This window comes from Vulpes lagopus, chromosome 7 (assembly GCF_018345385.1).
Source record: "Vulpes lagopus strain Blue_001 chromosome 7, ASM1834538v1, whole genome shotgun sequence".
Taxonomy (NCBI): domain Eukaryota; kingdom Metazoa; phylum Chordata; class Mammalia; order Carnivora; family Canidae; genus Vulpes; species Vulpes lagopus.
Window position 1 is genome coordinate 22,959,706 of NC_054830.1, and position 16,144 is coordinate 22,975,849.

The following is a 16,144-nucleotide window of genomic DNA, read 5'->3' on the forward strand; positions in this document are numbered from 1 at the left end:
TTTTGCGCAAAGGAGGTCAGCCTTGCTTACCTTTAGGGTGATGCAACCAGCTAGTTCCAGAGGCATGTTATTTCTCTGGAATGGGGCCATGTGCAGCAGCTGTCAATGACATGGTCTGACCAAAGTGGACTGTCCCCCTGTGTTTGGAATTTTCTGGAAATCCTTTCCTAGGGTTTCTCATTCAGTCATCATGAAGGATGTTCTGTGTCGGCTGTAAGATCACTGTGCCTATCCCAGCCACTTCTGTCCAAGCTAGCAAACTAAGGTCAGATGCTTCCAAATGCCAATTATTGCGTAAATGTCTGTTTGGCTGAGTATGGTCACAATGGGGACTCAGTCTGGGTCCAGTGTGGAGAAGAACGTGAATTTTCCAGATGGTTTGCTGGTCTGTACTGGTCTACTGTTGAGTTACACAGCCGGCCAGAGACCACATGTAGGTCATGGGACATGGTTTGGTGAACCTTGAGTGGGTGGAAGAGAAATCCTCCCTTTTACTGCTCTTCAGTGTATGTCAACAGATCCCCATCATTAGAAGATAATTACAGAGGAAGACAAAGAAGCAAGGTTATCTGAGGAACTGTATTTAGTACTTACCTTTTAAAACCAGTGCTTATTAACCTTCTTTTTAAAAGTGTGCTTGGTGGACAGAAGTAAAACAGATTTGCTCAGTTTGCTCTTGAAGGCTGCCAGGGATGCGGCACCATGAAGGCAGTGACCTCAAGAGGACCTCTCTGTCTCCAAAAGCAGAGCGGCCTCTTCAGCTCTCCCCACAGATTGCATTGACTCTGACTCACTCATCATGTCACTGTGTGATTAGGTTCGATAACTTTCTTCTGTATATTTTCCTCAAGTTAAGTAGACATTGTTTACTACTCTAAAATAAAAAAGGTCATTTTAATTGGGGAAGAAGCCTTGTTTTGGCAAGTGAAGATGAATATGTGAGCATGCTTGTCCCCCCCACCAGTGTGCCTCCAACAGCAGATGGAAAACAGCCAACTGGCAGGAATGTGGGGTTTCAATGAAATCCTTGTGTTAAATTGAAATGTCTCTGGAAGGAAAGGTGTACAACTTTGCAAATAATCATCAAAGATGACTTTGAAAGGCCTGTACTGCTCTCAGGCCTGATCTGGTGTTTTCACATTCATCGGCTATGTGTGTCTGTTTGGGACAGAAAGAGTTTCTTGTTTTGTTTTGTTTTGCTTTTGCTTTATTCTCTTCTTTCTTTCTTTTTTCTTGTTTTCTTTTTTAAACAAAAACATTTAGATACTCATCTGTCAATGACATCTTTGAAGAAAGAGCAGTCAAACTGGCAGGATTCCATTTGTATGTCAGCCTCAGTGCATAAATGGACTCCATCCATCTTCTTGGCCTATGACATTGCTTACAGTCCTTCTCTTGAGGGACCTGCCAACTTTCCAGCTGCCACTAGTGTGCTGAATTTTCTTAATTGCTTTCTCACTGCAAAGGAAGAAGTAGTAGGACTCTCTCATTGGCCTACAATGTCTCTCCAGAGTGCTAGAACCTTCTATGTGTGAGTCAGGCCCCTCATCCATTTTCCTGTCCTTATTAGAAATGCAAACCTTGGGACTATAAAGTCCATGTAGGTTTGTCACTCACTCTGTAACTTGCTAAATGTGTGGTCTCAGGTCTCTGAAGTTCTCTCTAAAATAAATTGGGATCATTACCTCCCTCACCTTACTCTGGCTTGATTTGGGGATAACATGAGAAAACAAATAAAATACTGGACTATGAAGAAGTATAAAAATGCTAGGAATTGGGGTGACCAATATTTATCTTCAAGCAGGTGGAATATTCATTCACTCATTTATTCACTAAATATTTCCTGACCCCCTTATTTTACTAGGCTCTCTAGATATTCACAACTGAGAACCAAGCTTCATAATGACATTGCCCCCAGAGACCTGTAAAATAGCAGTTATTTTTAAAGCCATGTCCACATAGGACAGGTGAATAGAAAAGCTGGACAATTATCTAGAAGGTCCTGGAGGTCAAAGACTTTGTTCTTTTCATCGCCTGTCCCTCTGAACAGAACCCCATGGAGTACCTGAAGCAGAGTGGATTGATCCTCAATAAGAATGCTACAAAATGAATTGAACTTGTAGAAACCTGTTTTGCCCTCGCTTAGTTATTATTGACTTGAGTTCCATAAATTACCTAGATCATGGTGTTAATTTTCTACTCTGCTCTTATTGGGGAGACTGGGCCCTACTGACAGGAGTCATAGGCACTGCTACTACCATGTGAGGATAGAAATGCCATGGACAGAAAAGAAATGCACTGAGGGAAACACTGAGCCACCAGGGAGGGTGAAGCTATGCAGGGAACTTCTCCCATCTCTGGATGGTCTGTCTGACCCTCCTCTTCTCCTTCTGGACTCTCTTTGACAAATACACAGTATGGCATCTCAGTTTTCTCTAAAGAAGTTCAGATTTGGGGGCAGCCCCATTGACTCAGCGGTTTAGCACTGCCTTAAGCCCAGGGCGTGATCCTGAAGACCTGGGATCAAGTCCCATGTCGGGCTCCCTGCATGGGGCCTGCTTCTCCTTCTGCCTGTGTCTCTGCCTCTCTCTCTTTCTCTCTCTCTCTTTCTCTCTCTCTGTGCGTGTGTCTCATGAATAATAAAATCTTTTTTTAAAAAAGTTCAGATTTGGGGATTTCTAAAATAACAGATAATAAATTCTAATTGTTTTCATTTGCTTTAAAATGTAAATTTTAGCATATCAAAATCTAGAACTTCTTCTACAAATGTTTCACTTTGATTTCTTAAATAAAATTTAAAAACCCTCCAAAGGCAAGTACTGTCCCAATTAGCTCTGTCTTCTCAGTGCTAAGCACCAAGTTTGATGTGTGGTAAATTTGCCAAAAATAGTGACAGAATAAATAACTCAAGGAAGATGGGTTTCATTTTCACCTGTCCTGTGTAGGTGCAGAAGTTTGCAAATTGTACTGTCCAGGCAAGGAGAACACAGCATTTGACAAAAACTCGAAGAGAAGCAATCAGCAGCTGCAACTCCAATCCATGCCCTCGTAATATGACACAGACCACTATGGGTATTTTAAGGGATAGAAAAACCATTTAGTACCCCATCCTAACGGCAAGTGTGCTGACCCAGTACTTATCTCTACATCAGCAAATGTCTTTTCTGAGGTCTGAGCATTGAAGTGATGCTTAGAATAGCTAATCTGATCAGCAGCAGGAAAAAAAAAAAAAAAAAGTAGCTGAGAGACCATAGAGGCATTGTTTTCCTCCAGAAACAGTTTTCTAAAACAGATTTTTTTGAGGTGTGATTTACATACCAAAAATCCATCTAATTTAAGTGTTAAATTCAATTATTTTTAGTAAATTTGTGGGAGAGCTCTGATCTGCCAGTCTGTTTCTTTGCAAGAAACATGTTCAAAAGAGAAACACATTAAATCCATTCATTTGGGGAAATTTGAAAATGGGGTTATGTGGTCTCATTTGCATAATTCGAGGCAGTATAATGAAGAGGAATGCTTGATGTTAAGACAGAAGATCTCATTTTAATCAGCTAATTAGGACAGAAATTAACACCCCTGACCACCAGCTATTGTCAGGTATATGGTATTTAAATGGAGTGTACTACTTAATATGAACCTTTCATTAAAAATAGATGAATAGTGTTGGCAAAATGTTATAGGCAAATATTCAGTTTAACAATATTCCTTTGGCGGGATTTCATATATATGAGTTAACGAATATGGCAGGAGTTATGTATCAAGTCTGTGTTGGTAAACTTCTAGTTTGTCAGGTTTGAGCAAAAGGAGTATTTCATCTTGGCAGAAACTAATACTTACTCACTAAACAGTAGTTCTCAACCAGGGGCAATTTCCTCCCACCCAGGGGACATTTGATAGCATATAGAAATATTGTTGTCACAATTGGTTAAGAGGGGGTGCTACTGGCATCTCGTAGGTAGAGGTCAGGGATGCTGCTAAACAAACATCCAGTAAGACACAGGACAGCCCCTCAAAACAATAAAGAATGATCTGGTCCAAACTGTCAGTAGAGGGGAGATTGAAGAATGATAAGCTTCAAATTTTTGTGCTTTCAAATTCACTGTTTTCGCTTATAGGCTCCTTTATGAAAAGATCTTGTCCCATTTCTTCATTTTGTAATTAAATTGTTCAATAACTGTGTATCTAGCATGTACTGTGTACATAGCGCTGGGGATACAGCTGCGAACTAGCCCCCTTGAGGTCATCTTGGAGTGTATGGAGGGATTGTTGGGTGATACAGTAAGAGGGCACTGTTAGCATGCCTTCGTACCTGGAGGTTGGGGTGACAGCTGCCCAACGAAGGATCCTCCCATACAAATGCCACAACACTCCCTGAAAACACTAAGAACCAAACTGCTGCCAATGCAGAGCTTCCATTTGTGTGGGAGATACAGACAACAACGTATTGCATGAATGGGAGGAAGGCAGGGAGAAGGGAGGGAGGAGGGAGGAGAGAGGGAGGGACCCAGAGTAGTAAATGCTCTGTAGAAAATAGACCAGGATAAAGAGATGAGATAATGCTGGCAGTGGCAAGGGCAGAGATGCATGCTCATCCTCACACATGTGTATCTGGGTATATTGCAGGGCCATTCTTCTGCAGACTCAGGGGTGGGGTGGTTCAGGGAAGGCCTGACAGAAGGAAAGCCCTAAATGGGGAGAGGCCGCCATCATGCAAAAATCTGTGGGAAGGGCATCCCAGGCAGATGGAACAAACTTCTCCAAGAATCTTGAATGAGATCCCTCATACATGTTGTAGCCACATTCCAGGTGGGTACTCTGAGACACAGAGGAGTGTCTCAAGTTTCAGGGGTATTTACTAGAATCTTAAAGCAGGACTGACAGACAGGTGGACAGATGACCCAGGGAAAGATGGGGCACTCAAGGCACGTCTTGGTTCTAAATGTCAATATGAGGCAGGGCCTTTGATGTGTTTGGCATTTGCTTTTCTCTTCCTTTTTTTTTTTTTTTTTAAGCTGACAAATAGGAGCAATAGAGGGGCAAAACGAGGTCTAAGCCAGTATGACTGACAACAACAAACATCATAGAAATGGGTTAATGAGGTAGCTGCCAGTTATGCTGTATTTCAAGTCGCCATAGAGAACAGCTGCTCTGCATACCACCGTAGGCAGGCATGGGGGCATGGTAAGGATTACTGCTCCAGGAATAAAAATAGCCCAGAGTCTTGAGAAACTGGATCCTGTGTGCTAACTCTCCAGGATACTCACTGCCAAGAGGCACTGTCCTTTTATAAACCTTATCAAAAGCTCCAACATACCCTCCACCCAAAACTCAGTGGCCGAATTTTCAGATAACAGGTTCTCATGCCTGGCTTGTGCATTCTTTTTTTTTTTTTTTTAATTTTGTTTATATATTCATGAGAGACAGAGAGAGAGAGGGAGAGAGAGGCAGAGACACAGGCAGAGGGAGAAGCAGGCTCCATGCAGGGAGCCTGATGTGGGATTGGATCCTGAGTCTCCAGATTCACGCCCTGGGCTAAAGGCAACGCCAAACCGCTGAGCCACCCAGACCACCCTGGCTTGTACATTCTAAATCGGCAAGTCGAGACCCCTCTTTTTGAGAATATGGTGTGATTTGGGCACTAAAGCCAATGTGAACCAAGGATTTGGCAGAGAGCCCAGGGCCATTTCGCCCTTCTTATAAAATGAGGTTGTTTGGTGCTTTGGTTGGATTTCTAACAGTCTAGTTTTTAAAGAAGTAGATTTGGTTCATCATCACCAAAAAGAAAAGGAATTTACCAATAATGGAGAATGACTTACACCCAGATTCTACATGGCTTTGGGGGACCTCTCTGGTTCCTGTTGAGAGAAATAAGTTTGTTTATAAATATATATATATATACAGTGCTTAGCAGATGCTTATGGTGAGTGGTCGATCATGAGTAGCTGCTAAATTATCACTGCTATTGCTACTCTTGTTAGAACGATGGTTGACTACGCCCACCACTTCTCACTAGCCAGTGCTTACTGGCATGTGCTCTTCTTTGTGGAAGTGTGCATAGGAGATGCCATTATGGTATCTTGACATGTTTCATGTTTCTTATAGTTTTATTGAGATATATTTCACATACTATAAAATTCACCCAATGGGCATTGAGGAGGGTACATGATGTGATGAACACTGAGTGTCATACTATGAGTTGGCAAAATGAATTTAAATTTAAAAAAAAAGAAAAAATCACCCATTTAAAGTATAGGTTATTGGACTAGTGTATTGACAGAATTGTGCAGCCATCACTGCAGTCTAATTTTAGAACATTTTTAACATCCCAGAAAGGACCCCTCATACACACACTCATTCTTGATAGCCTATTCCCTACCCCAGCCACAAATCTACTTTCTACCTCTATGGATTTGCCTATTCTGTACTCTGCAGATAAGGAATCACACAGTACATTGCCTTGTGTGATCAGCTTTCACTTAGTTTAATGTTTTCAAGGTCAACCCATATTGTAGCATATGTCAATACTTTTTTTTAATGCCAAATGATATTCCATTGTTTGTATGTAACCATTTTGTTTATCCATTCATCAGTTGTTAGAATTGGGTTCCCATTTTTTAGCTATTATTAACAATGTTGATATGAACATTCTTATACAACTTTTTGTATTAATATATATATATATATATATCCATTTCTCTTGGGTAGTAGACACCTAAAAGTGGAATTTTGGTGTCATATGGTAACTCTATGTTTGATATTTTTGAAGAATGACCAAGCTGTTTTCAAAAGTGGCTGCACCATTTTACATTCCTGTCTGCAACATCTAAGGGTTCCAATTTTCCACATCTTTGTCAACACTTGCTATTGTCTATTTTCTTTATTTAGCCATCCTAGTGAGCATGAAGTGATTTGCATTTCCCTAATAACTAATTATGCGGAGCATCTTTTCCTATTCTACTTGCATTTGTTCAGTGGAGAAATGTCTTTTCATATACTTTGCCCTTATTTCAATTACGTTATGTGTCTTTTTATTGCTGAGATATGAGTTCTTTACATATTCTGGGTACAATTACTTTTATATCTACCAGCTGTTTTTGTAAACAACATGCCCTTATTGTCTATGGACAGCTTCCTGCTGAAATGGCAGAGCTCAGTAGTTAGATGAGCACATGATGTGATGTGATGAGCACATGATGAGACCATATGGACTACAAAGCCAGGAATATTTTCTACCTGGCCCTTTATAGAAAAAGGTTGCCAACTCCTGCTTTGGATGAAAATATGTCACAAATCTATTTTTTGGAAAACATAAAACACTAATTTGTTCACTCATTTCACCATCTTTTTAACTTATAAAAATGAACTGGATATTTAAATCTGGGGCTGTGTAAGTAAATGTTGAAGATAGAGCTTCATGTATCAGAAGGTGCCCATCAGTTGTGCCTAATGTTTTTGTATATGTGGTTACACAGAAATCCCAATCAAAGATCCTAAGCTTTCTAAAAATATATGCTCTCATTGTCAGTCAAGACCGTGATTTACTTAATCTTCTCTCTAGTTTATAAACCTCTGAACAGTGTAATAAGCATAAGCTTGGTAGAGCATTGGAAATGCCCTCACATGCTTTGGTGGAAAACAGTTTCTGGGATTTTTTCCCCCCAACATGGCTCATGAGAGATTTGGGGATTTGTTTAGCTGCCTTTACCCAGGCAAATCTCCTGGTGACCTTGTTGGGATCTTGATCTTATTTAAGACAAGAATATATGTGACTCATGCTAAGCAAAGTGCCCACAGAGGATAAGTGACCTAATGTGAATCTCCCCTCCCTGGAAGAGAGAGATAGGCATCAGTAGGGTCTGCAGCAGGAATATAAATGCTCTGCCAATCATTCTGAAGACTCTCCTACTCATGGAAAATGTTTTGGCCAGTTGGTGGGAAAAGAACAGTGTTGATCAAAGATTTTGAATTTCCATGGCCTCCCAAAGTCTGTGCCTACTGAGAGCTCCTGGGTTCTATTCTGGATGAAAAGTTTGAGTCTAACTGTCATTCCTACTTCAAGACCAAATTATATGTGGACAGGCTGAAGCAGATGAGAGTTCCCCATTGTCTTTAAATACATGAAGAAATTTTGGAATCTTGTGGTCATTTTCTACACTTTTGCTTCACTAACCTACTCCTACCACTTTCCAGATTTGTGCTAATATAGTCAGGTTCTTAAGCCAAAATTATTTTTGTTATTGAATTATTTCATTTGTGTCATGGATTTCTTGCTGTATTGTGCCCTAGGATCTTACCTCCCCCCTTGTTTTCTCCAGACCCCACCCTAGACAGGTTCATCTACAGTGAAGTGCTTCTCCTCAAGGTTACCTATAACTTCCACATTATGGAATCCAAACTGCAAACATTCATTACCTCCAGTTTCTGTGAGTCAGGGATCTGGGTAAAGTTCAGCTGGGTCCTCGGGCTCAGGGTCTCTCACAAAGGCTGCAATCCAAGTATTGTCCCAGGATCTCTTGTGAGACTGCAATGAAAATGTTGTTGGGGTTGTGGTCTCATCTGAAGGCTCAACGAACAAAGGAAATCCTCCCACACTCACTCCTGAGAAGCTTAGCAACATTTAGTCCTCACTGGTTGTTAGCCAATGGCCTCCCTTATATGGCTGTCTCCACAGGTCAATTCACTATGTGTTAGTTGATGTTCCTTAGAACAAGCAAGAGAGGGTGAACAAGATGAAAGCCAGAGTTTTTTGTTACTTAGTCTCAGAAGTGATGCTTTATGATTCATATCACATATTCTGTTTGCTAGGAACAAGTCCCTAGTTCCTGCCCACACTCAAGGACAGGCAGTTAAACAAAGGCATGAGTACCCTTATGAGTCATTTTAAAAGCTTCCTCAACCCACAGGTTCCTACATGATTTGACCCCAAGTGACTCTGTATTCTCAGCTCCTTCTACTTCACCTTTACTTACTTGACTACATTGCCTTTATGTTCTTCAATCACATTAAACTTGCTCATATGTCAGGGCCTTTGCATCTACTGTGCCTTCTACCTGGGACAGTTTCCTTCTAGATATCTTCACCACTGGCTCCATCTTTTCCTTAAAATTTTTGCTCAACTGTTTTCCAAAAGGGATTTCCTGATCATCATGTATAAAGTAGAAACTCCTCCTCTCCTGAATCCCCAGTACTCTGTGCCCTGCACACCTGCTTTTCCATCACCTGATACATATTTTTTATGTCTTTATCTTCTGCTATGAGATGTTAAGTTCCATGGGGCATATACTTTATATTTCTTATTCTCTACTTCATCTCAGATACTTAGAAAATTGCCTGGCATGCAGAAGGTGCTTTGAAGTTTGTCAAATTATTGACTTTGCATTGTTTTATAGCCGTATTTGCTAAATCATTTATACTTAATTCTGACTTTAGCTGATTTTAGTGCTTATTGCTGGCACTTGAACAGCATGACCCCCATATTTTTAAGTTCTTCTTGCACTCTTTATCCCCCTCCCCTTTCCCCTTGCTTTTCATAATTTTTCCTTTGACCAGTTAAAGGAGATCTTGAGTCATTTTTCTTCAAAACACAATGTGTAGATGGCATGCTCCCTGAGCCGTTGCATATCTGAGAATTGCCATCTCCATTTGGTTCCTTGTTTAGTTTCATTTTTTATTTGGTTGGTTGGTCTCTAGACTTCAGAATTTTTAATTTGTTCTTTAAAATTAGAAAATTTTACCAGAATCCATTTGTTTTGCTTACGTGTATTTTTTCTCTAATTTATACGAATTGAGACTTTCATGTACCAAGCACTAAGCTAGACTAACTTCTAAGATTTTTTTTCATTAATCTCTCTTATAGGAAGCCTTTCTTGATCTATATAATTGTAGTTTTTCTTAATTCGGAAAAGATACCCTCTCAGATTTTCTTTCCTTCTGTTTGATAAATTCTAATCTGTTTATCAGGAAAACCAAGTATCCATATTCTAGTTCTTTACCATTACTCTATCATTTCTATCATCTTCTGTTGCTTTAATCTGTTTCTTTCTTCCATATTCCTGGAGTGAATATTCCCTATTAGGTGTTCTATATCACTGATTCAGTATGTTGCAATGTTTTCCTTTGTACCTCTGATGGTGACTATAGTATATTTTATTCATTTATCACTTATTTACGTATCTTTTTATTCATTTATTATTTACCATTATTAGTCATTATTATTTTATGATTGTTTGCAGTGATTTACTCCTTTGTTTCTTACAAGAACCCGAATATCCTTGCCCATTGCCATGTTGCTCACTGTGCCTTTCTATTGAAGCTGTATGCTTCCTGAAGCTGTGTGCTTCCTTAACTCTGAACTTAGCCATATACATGTTATTGCCAATGGAATGTGAGTGGGTATAATGGACACCAAATCCAATCAGAAAATTCAAAAATCGTACTAGGATATGTTTTAAAATAGATCTTTCATGCTTCTTCTGCATCTTGTGGGCAATGCTGCCTTTGTTCCTTTTTTAAAAATATATCTTTTAGGAGGATCAATTTAGCTTTTCTTTTTCTTAATTTTAACCACCATTAAAATATGGGATGGTTGCCACTGAGCAGGGTGAATGACTTCCCCTTAAGTGTCCCTTATTGTTGACTTCAGAGTACTCCTTGGAGACTAAGATGGAAGGCAAGTTAATATGCACAGCCCCTAAACAAATGTCCAGTGTCTAGATGTCTTCCATCTGGAGTGGTATTGCAGGACTGGTAAGAGATGCTATGTATTGCTGCCTGATGGTCTGACTACTTAGGTAAACCAAAGTCATCTGTAGTTTTCATTTCTTATAAGAAACAGTAGATAAAAACTGTAACCCTTAATTGTGCTTATCCTACTGACCTCCCTTCCTTATATCATCCTATTATATGCTACATTGTTGAGATTCTTCTTCTCTAGTGGAGGAAGACAGCAAGGTCATAATGGCAGGTGCTGTAGAAGTTAAATTTCCTCAGATATCTTACATGTGGAGGAAATGGTTCCCTCTGGTTTGTGAAGCCTGCTGTCTCAGGGGAAAGATACCAGCACATATGGATGGGTGGTACAGACTTTCTTCCTTTGCCTCCCACTCATCTGTCTGTTGGTCATATCTCTGCTTCAGATAGTGGGCATCCTTCCTGGAGACTTGGATATCATTGAGCAGTATTCCCAATTTCGAGATCCTCATGATTTTTTTCTTCTTTGTATTCATTAGCAATACTACTTATTAGGCAGTATCTAATTTCATCATTTTCTCAAGTAGCTGCAAGAGAGTTCAGCTGAATTTCTACCCCTGCCGTTCTAAGAATACCTTTTCCAGCTCAGCAGGGTCTTGGGTGATAAAAGAACCTTCATTTTTCTTGGTCTTTTCATCTGGTTTCCTGGGTCTTGGTGGGACTAGAGCTATGGCATTGACACACTGGCTGATGGTTGAGTTTCTTTTCTCTGCCATATTTTAAGGTAAGTGTTGGCAGTTTCCAATTCTAGGAAAAGATCACAACACTGACTTCTTCAAACCTGTCACATCCCAGTAAGTGTTGCTGGGTGGTGGCCTTAGAAACACCTGCATATAAATTCATCCTCCACTACTTATTAGTGGTACAACTTTGAACAAATAATCCAAACCCAGTGATTATGTTTCTTCAACTGTAGTGTAGCAGTAAAATGCCCATATACTTTGGTCAGTACGAGGCGTAGAGAAAATGAAAGTACTACACTTGGGAAACAATTGGCACAAAATTGGGTGCTCGATAAATGTTGAATGTATTCTTACAATTAATACAATAATGCCATCATCTTGATATTGTGGCTCACACAGAATGCATGAAGAATGGCAGGGTTGGGTTGTATGATGCAGGTTAACCTCATGATCCTGCAGCTACATTTGTCAAGCCTATAACTACTTATCTGTGTAACTTTGGTAAATTCCTATTCCTTTTCCATGCTTCTATTTGTAAAATAAGGACAAAGAACTATATCAGGGTAGAAAATTGGCTTAATCTTTATTGTTACTCTAGTTGAACAGTGCTGGGAACCTAGAAAACAGGTTTTAAAGAATTCTGTGGCCGTGGCTGGGTTCATAAGATAAATTTGCCATAATCTATTAGCAATGTCTAGCATGGGTAGGGAGGCTGGTCACAGCTATCCCAAATATTCCAGGCCTAAACTAAATGCTCTCTAGGGATTTCCTCAATGCCCAATCATCTAGTTCCTTTTCTGGGTCTTCTTGATGGGCCTTTGTAATTTGGTGACATCCTGTCCATCCATGTTTTTGTGGATTGTTCCACTGAACTTCTTCTTAAAGGGGAATTTTAAGAGTCCCCCTTAAAATTTCTTGCAGAGCTGGTTTGGAGGTCACATATTCTTTCAGTTCCTGCCTGTCTTGGAAGCTCTTTATCTCTCCTTCCGTTTTGAATGAGAGCCTTGCTGGATAAAGTATTCTTGGTTGCATGTTCTTCTCATTTAGGACCCTGAATATATCCTGCCAGTCCTTTCTGGCCTGCCAGGTCTCTGTGGAGAGGTCTGCTGTTACCCTAATACTCCTCCCCATAAAAGTCAGGGACTTTTTTTCTCTTGCTGCTTTAAGGATCTTCTCCTTATCTTTGGAATTTGCAAGCTTCACTAATAAATGTCGAGGTATTGAACGGTTTTTGTTGATTTTAGGGGGGGATCTCTCTATTTCCTGGATCTGAATGCCTGCTTCCCTTCCCAGATTAGGAAAGTTTTCAGCTAGGATTTGTTCGGCTGATCTGGCTGGCTAGGCGGGTGTCCCCTTCCTCCCTCACCGCTCCATGTGCGTCCCTCCCAAAGCTGCGCGCTTGGTCGAAGAGGACGACCATCCCCGATAGAGGAGGACCGTTCTTCGGTCAAGGGTATACGAGTAGCTGCGCTCCCCTCCGAGAACCTCCAAACAAGCTCTCAAGGTCCATCCTGTCCATCCAAATGAATATTTAGTATCAGTGAAGTGAAAAGTAGATGTGGATACTCTAGTTAAGAATCTGAAAAGAGAGTGGTAGACCATGAGACCATGAAGCTGTTTCTCCAAATGGAATGAGGGTTTCTTTGAGACTTCATTGCAATTTGAGAGAGAAAGAGGGAGAGAGAAAGAAAGAAAGAATTTTCATCAAAAGGGAAAACAAGATTGCTCCCTAACGTTATGCATATAAACCACATCCCAGTGATGCAATGTAGGGTTTGGAATATCATTTGCTGGTAGGTTTCTGTCCAATAACATTTAGTAATGGATACACCAGTGGGTTTAACCAAACCAGAAACAGTTATTTCCTGATTTCCAATTGAAAGTTACAGGTTTCTAACAGTTGTATCATTATATTAATGTGTGCTACAGATAGGTTATTTTAGAAATTGATTTATCCACTTCCTTGATATTTAGGATCTAAGACAACAGTGTTTTATTTCTGGGGATAACTTCGTTAACTAGGGTAATGAAATTTGATTTTTATGAATCTTTAGAAAGAAATCATGTAAATCACTTCTCAGCCTTGCATTTTTGTAAGGTTGTCCATTGGTATCTTATCCATCTTAAGCACAACATTCTTCCTGCAAGTCAGAGATATTTGCCTTAGTTTTAAAAGCTTTTCGGGTATTGATTTGATACTAGGTTTTCTTTCTTTACAATTTCTATGGCAGGGTGTATTCTTCATATTTCCTTCTTAATATGCCTCACTTCAGACAGCTACAGCATCTGTTGGGTCCTGCTATTGTGAATTTGTGATCTCTGGCAAAACAAAAATCACCAGCCTGTAGTCATACTGTTCCGCTAGATATAATGAAAAAAAAAAAACAATATTTTAGATGGTTTTCTCAGAAACAATCAATACTATAACATGAATTTTGTTCACAGCATTCTCTCAACAAGGCTTTATGATAGGAGGGCATTTGTAGAGGGGAATTTATGAATATGACAGCAGCAATAAGCAGCTGAAAATAATCTATGAGACGTTTTCAAATTACCCCTCATGAGCTGTAATCCTTGTGAAAGATAATTTGTGGTTCTCACAGAATACCCTGCAAATTGGGTCTTTCATCTGCAACGTTTTTTTATAGTTAAAACATTTCATTTCTCATATTAACAAGTGATAACTCTGCATTTGTTAATCTAAACAATTTGATTTCTATTTTTCTGTGCTGAGAGGCTGTTGACATTTCAGGGTAAGTAATTATTTTCATTGCCAACTGCTGTTTGTGGTGACTGTAGGCAAAAGATAGAAATCTGAATATACATAGGCATTGTTTTAATCATTTTCCTTGAAAAGTATTCATAAAACAGGAATCTCTTTGCCTGTGTTATCATCTGTACTTAGAAATCTAATAGGACCTGGGTGTTGATGAGTGAAGATTCTAGCCACACTCAGGGTTTTCTGCAGTGTGTTGGAAACTCTCTCATATACCCACTGTGGGCAGGGGGATGGTGTTGACCTGCAGTGTCACCAAGCCTCTGGCAGAGCACTGTGCACTCTTGGTCTTAAGCCACAGTAATGAAAGGGAGCATGTATTATTGGCCTTGGTAGCTTCCAGCTTATGTAATACCTGTTCAAGTATCTTAGGGCTAGTTGCCAGGATGACATGGCGAATGCTCACGAGAACACCTCTCACCATGCCTGGTACCTAGTGTGAGCTCTAGAAATACTTGTTGAAATGGGGATGACATAAAAAGATCTTCTAACTTTCCTTTGTCATGTTGCCTTCTTGGCCAAGTACTTATGGTCCAGGGCAAGGGAAAGAATAACTTTTTTCACCTAGAAAGCAATCATTCTGTCCTTAGACTGGATGCCTAGCCTTGCCCACTGAAGTGCTGCCCAAGGTGGAGCAGAAAGGAGGCACCAGGGCTTGGGATGGAGTTGTGGAACAGTCAGCTTTCTCTGGGGTCTGTTTTTGATCTTAAAATCCATGCTAATTTTTCAACCTACTCCTCAACATATCGAGGTTTATTTTAACATTCAGGAAAAAAAAATCAACACCAAACTTGATACTTGCCCCCCTAGAAAATCATGTGGCAAAACTGCTGCTCTAAGAAGATGGTTTATCTTTAGCTTGTGGTGTGCTAGTTGTGAGGCACTGGGCAGGTATAGATGACCTCTGTGATGAATAGGGGAGCATTGGTGTGTGTCCTGCAGGGTAAGCTGTGGTAGGTTTCTCAGTAGTTCCCTTGGCCTCTTTATACTATTGGCCAAGGCTCTGACTGCATCAGACAGGGAGAGAGTCCTCCTGCTGTGTGGACCTCCCATTCACATTCCAGCTTAGGGAATGGACTACTAATTTAGGATCCAAACTGATTTTTACATGGCCTGAAGGAATGAATGTAGAGCCAGTACTCTGAATGGCAAATGTGTTTTATCCTTTGAACCGATTCCAATTGATTAGTTCTGGTTGCCTATAGTGCTGTCTTAAGAAGGCATCTGTGTTGCATCAGGGCTCAGCTGGGAGGAGTGCTGGGATTGATTAGCGATGTCTGTCAAGGCCTCTGGAGGGACCGCTGACCCTATATTCGCCATTCTTTGCTTTTGACATGTCCTTAACTCCTCTCTGTAAAATGATTTTAATTCTAACAGGTGACTCTAAGTATGAGATAGGGCATTGTGAGAGAGAGCAGATAGATGACAATTTAAGAAAACACGCATGAGAAAATGCACATTTACAAAATGCATAAATCTGGAGCCAATTATTGCCATTACAGAAAGATTCCATGAAAGGCTCCTTTAAATAGCGAGCTCCCCTACTGCATTAAAATGATGATTTAATTTACAAAAATTCACTTTGCATGCAACTCTTCAGGACTGTGCCTGTGGAGTAAAGCAAGCCACACCTGATTTTTTTTTTTTTAAAGAAAAAAAAAAAAAAAAAACCTCGGCCCAAATAATGTTCAGGATGGCTGCTGCCACCTATCTTGAGTCTCTTGATAATTCCCACTCTCTCCAGACTTCCTTTCTACTTCCTATCCCAGAGTGTTGAGTAGACAGTCTGGGTGGTGGTCAACAGCTGCTGGCTTCCACCCTGCCACGGCTGCATTTCATTAGTGGGTAAACTGATTGCTCTGAGTGTGTTTATGTGTGGGTGTGGCTGTACAAGTCTGTGCACTCTGTACACTATGTGTGTAGATACAGATACACA

The 16,144-nt window shown here is 40.2% G+C and overlaps 1 protein-coding gene across 3 annotated transcripts in view; it reads left to right on the forward strand.

Moving 5' to 3' along the window:
* The window catches only part of CACNA2D3 (calcium voltage-gated channel auxiliary subunit alpha2delta 3), an 833,484-nt gene that overhangs the window by 682,041 nt on the left and 135,299 nt on the right, over window positions 1-16,144 (forward strand). The window lies entirely within an intron of this gene.